Source organism: Erinaceus europaeus, chromosome 15 (assembly GCF_950295315.1).
Source record: "Erinaceus europaeus chromosome 15, mEriEur2.1, whole genome shotgun sequence".
NCBI classification, from domain to species: Eukaryota; Metazoa; Chordata; class Mammalia; order Eulipotyphla; family Erinaceidae; genus Erinaceus; species Erinaceus europaeus.
Genome location: NC_080176.1, coordinates 85,740,167 through 85,745,168, shown reverse-complemented (window position 1 = coordinate 85,745,168; position 5,002 = coordinate 85,740,167). Strand labels below are relative to the sequence as shown.

Below are 5,002 nucleotides of genomic sequence, written 5' to 3'. Positions count from 1 at the left end.
GGACAAGTGGCTCTATTAGAGGAAAATATAGGTACCAAGCCAACTTTGAAGAGTTCAGCATCATCAGACTGATAGCAACTCAGTGGTTATATAGGCTCCTGGGCTAAATATGAGTATATATGAGACCTGGGTCAGATCAGTGGGGTAACAGTAATTGTATTTATATAGTTTCTTTAAGTTTAGGAGCCACTCTCTCCCTTTATCTAGCTTTCAAGTTCTATTCTCATCTCTGACATCATCTTCCCAAACAATATTTTTAGTCCACCCGCATGTTAGTATCAAGCTCATGCAATGATTATTAGAGTCATGGACCCTTAAGGACATAGCCAAAATAGATTTCCTAGTTTTTTCTACCCCAGGGTTTCTATTATCATCTGCTTTATTCCTACTTTTTGGTTTCTGCTTATTAAATGTTTTGTCCTGCTTTATATCTCAGTGCCTTTCAGACACCAAGTTACAGATGCTACTATGATTCCATCAATCCTGATTTCCCTCACCTTTCCATTAAGGAAAGACAGAAACAGGCTGGGCGTGTGGACTCACCTGCCAACACCCATAACCAGTGGAAATTTAATTACAGAAGCCAGAACTCCCACCTACTGCACCTCATAAAGAATTTTGGTCCATATTCCCAGGAAGAAGAAACAATAGGGGAAGATAACCAGAGAGCTCTGAATTCTAATTCCACTGGGACCTGAAATGTTTGTCACCAGGAGTCTATGTTTTTATTGTAATTTTTGTTTATAAAATGCTAATACTGACAAGACCATAGGATAAGAGGGGTACAATCCCCACCATCAGAACTCCATATCTCATCCCCTCCCCTGATAGCTTTCCTATTCTTTAACCCTCTGTGAGTATGGACCCAGGGTCATTATGGGATGCAGAAGGTCTGGCTTCCGTAATTGCTTCTCTGCTGAACAAAGGTGTTGGCAGGTAGATCCATACTCTCAGCCTGCCTCTCTCTTTCCCTAGTGGGGCGGGGCTCTGGGAAAGCAGAGCTCCAGGACATATTGGTGGGGTCATCTGCCCAGGGAAGTCCAACTGACATCACGGTAACATCTGGAATATTTGTTTTTATACCATCCCTGAAAGGGAAGCAAATCCAAAAAGTTCCAGTGGAAGCCAGACACTGTTTTACATAACTGAGGAAGGAGAAGAAAACGGAAGGACACCTAGAAAGTGGTCATAGGTGTAGGTGTGACTTAGAAAGTTCAGGTAGGACTACAGAAGTAAATAAAAATGGGCAAGAAAAAAAAAGAGAAATATAGAGATGTAGGTAATAATAATGATGTAATAATAGAAATGTAGGTAGATAATCAACCCATTTCTGTGACCTGAGGAGAACTACTGCAGTTCCGCTGAAAGAGGATGGGGACACAGAACTCTGGCAGTGGGAATGGTGTGGAAATAGGCCTCTTTTTTTTTTTTATAATTTAGTAATTCAATAATAAAAATTTAAAAAATAATGAGTAGGTAGCTAAAATAAATTTAACATAGTAGATGAAAGAAATATACCAGAAAACTGAGTTACTAGTAAATGAAACAAAAGACAAAGTAATAGGGTAACATCAATCATGTGGCCTGGAATAATTCACACACTTGAAATGGCCATGTTACCCAGAGGGATACCATATAGATACAGTATAATTCTATGAAAGTCCCACTAAAATACTGAATGAAATAGAACACATTCAAGAAAAGTTTTTCTTGGATCAGTAAATACCCAGCCTCCAAAGCAGGTTGAGGTAAAAAGAAAGAGTTGAAACTTCAGATAAAACAGCTTTCCAACTTATTATAAGCTTAAAGTAGCTTAATCGTACGGTACTGGAAGTCACACAGATCAGTAAAATACACTTAAGGGTACAGACACATCTGAGAGGTCAGAGTCAGCTTTCTTGTCTGTGAGAACTATGGTGATTATAGTTGGAGAGTGAACACACAGAACTCTGGTGGGGCGGTATAGTGTGGAACTACTTTATATTTATATATAACCTATAATCTTATAAGCTCATAACCCCCATTAATCCTGAATAAAAACCAGCTTGCTTTAAAAAACAGAGAAGATCGGCCTAAGGATCCAGGCTCGAGGCCCCACCTCCCCAGGCCAGGGGGTAGCTTTGCAAGCAGTGAAGCAGGTCTGCAGGTGTCTATATTTCTCTCCTCCTGTCTGTCTTCCCTTCTTCTCTCGATTTCTCTCTGTCCTATCCAACAAAAACAACAGCTGTGACAACAGTAACAATAACAAATATAACAAGCGCAGCAACATGGGCAACAAAATGGCAAAATGGGAAAAGTGGCCTCCAGGAGCAGTGGATTTGTGGCACAGGCACTGAGCCTCAGAGATAACCCTGGAGGCAAAAAACAACAAAAAAGAGAATATGAGACCATGTAATTAACTAAGACTAAGAATTGTTCAAGACAAAACACACTGGCAAAATTATCTCTTGTTCTTTTTTTTCTTTCATGTCTTTAAGTAGAAACCACCCAAACTATGCTCTCTCCCTCTTACTCTCCCATTGGGAGAGAAGAAGGATCATCTATGGCAAAAGGCAGCTGCAAAAAGCGACACCTAGAACCAGCTTCATGCTCAGGAGAGAGAGAAAGAGCTATGGCTTGTCTTCATGGTCTGTGGTACTCTCTACACATAAAAGAAGTAAAAAAAGCAACAAAAGACAAGAACACTGAAGAAATGCAATCATGAGGCCAGGTTGTGGTTCATTGGGTTAAGCGCACATAGTATGAAGTGCAAGGGCCTGCTCAAGGATCTCGGTTCAAGCCCCCGGCTCACCATGATGGGGGGGGGGGGTCAGTTCATAAGTAATGAAGCAGGTTTGCAGGTGTCTATCTCTCTGTCATCCTGTACCGTCTCAGTTTCTCTCTTTCCTGTCCAATAGGATGGGGTGGGGGAGGCTGTCAGGAGCAGTGGATTTGTAGTGCTAGAACCAAGGACCAGAGACACTGAAGGCAAAAAAAAAAAGGTAGAAGAGAGAAAAAGAGAGAGACAGAGAGAGAGAGAGAGAGAGAGAGAATGACAGACACCTGCAGACCCGCTTTACTGCTTTGCTGGGCTAACCTGAGGGTGTTTCTCTTTGTGCTCTTCAGGTTGGAGAGAATTCGACCAGAGCCAACCCAGGCTGCTGCTAACTCAGCAACACGGGAGAGGAACCAGGAACTCTTGTGGCTGAGCGGGACGCAATCCAATGTTTTTAATCAGAAAAGAAGATTCTTTTATACTTACCAAGAAGGAAGTGGTAGGGTCGGAAACAGGATGTGACTAGGAGAGGGGGCGGAGCAAAAAGAGAGTGTGAACCAGTGGGAATTAAATGGTGGAAAACAGGATGTGACTAGGAGAGGGGATGGAATGAAAAGAGAGTTCGAACCAGTGGGGATTAAATCAGTGGGGATCTAACCAGTGGGGATTAAACTAATGCCCTGTGTGCAGGGCAGGTCTCAGGTAAAACAGTGATTATGTAAATAGACCACATCATTAAGTAATGCAGCAGGGGGGAGATGGCATACTGCCCAACACTGCTTGTGGAACTTCCCGCCCCCCCTGCATGTGGGGAGTGGGAGAGCTTGAACCCAGATCCTCATCTATGCACTAGGAATGTCATCACCTAATCCTCATCTGACTCTTTCTTCCTAAATAAAAAAATAAAGAAAACCAACATAACTTCCATTGGAGGTCATGCAAATATAGACATGTGTGTGAGGCTGAGTCCATTCCTTAAGGATATATATTAAAATTATTATTAATAATATACCAAAACATTTAAAAATGAATATAAAATGGTTTAGAATCTAGTTCACTGAAGAATTTAGTTTAGTCAGGTGGTTAAGCATGTACATTACAGTGTGCAAGGTCTCAGGTTCAAGCCCCTGGTCCCCACCTGCAGGGGGAAAGCTTCATGGGTGGTGAAGCAGGGCTGCAGCTGTCTCTCTGTCTCTCTACTTCTCTATTCCCCCATCCCTCTCAATTTATCTCTGTCTCTAGCCAATAATAAATAAATAAAATATTTTTAAAAGAATTTAGTTTTTTGTTGTCTAATAACCATGCAGACCCTTATTAGATGACTAATAAAATGCACATTAAGTTTTAAAAGGAATAGTAGAAAAAAGAGAAACATTCACATAAATGCACTGGAAAATGAGGGAATCCTTTGACAAATTAGAATGAGTTAATTCATGCTTACAGAATAGTGACATTCTCTCCTATATTTTATTGCCTAAAATCAAGTCAACACACAGTTCTAGTAAATATAATTGTAGTGTTTAATGTCTCATGCATCAAACTTTCTAAATAGCTGATAGTGGTTTTAAGCCTCAAATAACTTTTCACTGGATTCAGAAGTGCTTCAGATTTTGAGTATTGCAAAGTTAAAGTGTCTCCCTCCCACCACCCTCCTTTGACACCAGATGCAACAGGGGAACAAATTCAGGTTGAATAGAAACTGGAAGAGAGTTGGAAAAGTGGATCACCAGGCAGAGTGCCTTGTCTGTGGACCCAGGTTCGAGACCCTGGCTGCCTCATGGGAGCAGGTGCACAGAGGAAGAATCAGGCAGAGTGGTGATGACTTCTGCCTCTTTCACCTTCTCTATCCCTCTTTCCTTCTCTGTCTCTTGCCCTCTTCCTACATAAAGAAATGTTCACTGAAAGGAGCCACAGAAATCCCTGTATTCAGTGTTGAGGATAACTACGAGATGTCACCCCAGATGGAGTTTGTCTGGGGGAACCCCGGAGTTCCCAAGCCCTACTGTTCTCCTCATGAGTCAATACACTGCCTATTTCCCTCCCTGCATTTGGGGCAAGAAAGAGGGACCGATCAAGTAATGTACCGCCACCAAACAAAGCCAGATGTTTTACTGGATTCTGTCACACATACAGCCATGAATGCCAGCTCCCATGGCTGACATCCTCCACCCCCTCCAGAGACCAAGCTCATGTACCTCATAAGTCACAGTCAGCACCAACTCTCTCACCCAGCATCTCAGGTGAGCA

At 42.0% G+C, this 5,002-nt stretch overlaps 1 non-coding gene across 1 annotated transcript; it reads right to left on the bottom strand.

The window, feature by feature from the left end:
- Positions 1-2,482: 2,482 nt before the first annotated feature.
- On the bottom strand, positions 2,483-2,702 carry LOC132533295 (small nucleolar RNA U3). The gene has a single exon (XR_009545182.1). It is a non-coding gene; the product is annotated as a small nucleolar RNA U3 (small nucleolar RNA).
- Positions 2,703-5,002: the final 2,300 nt, after the last annotated feature.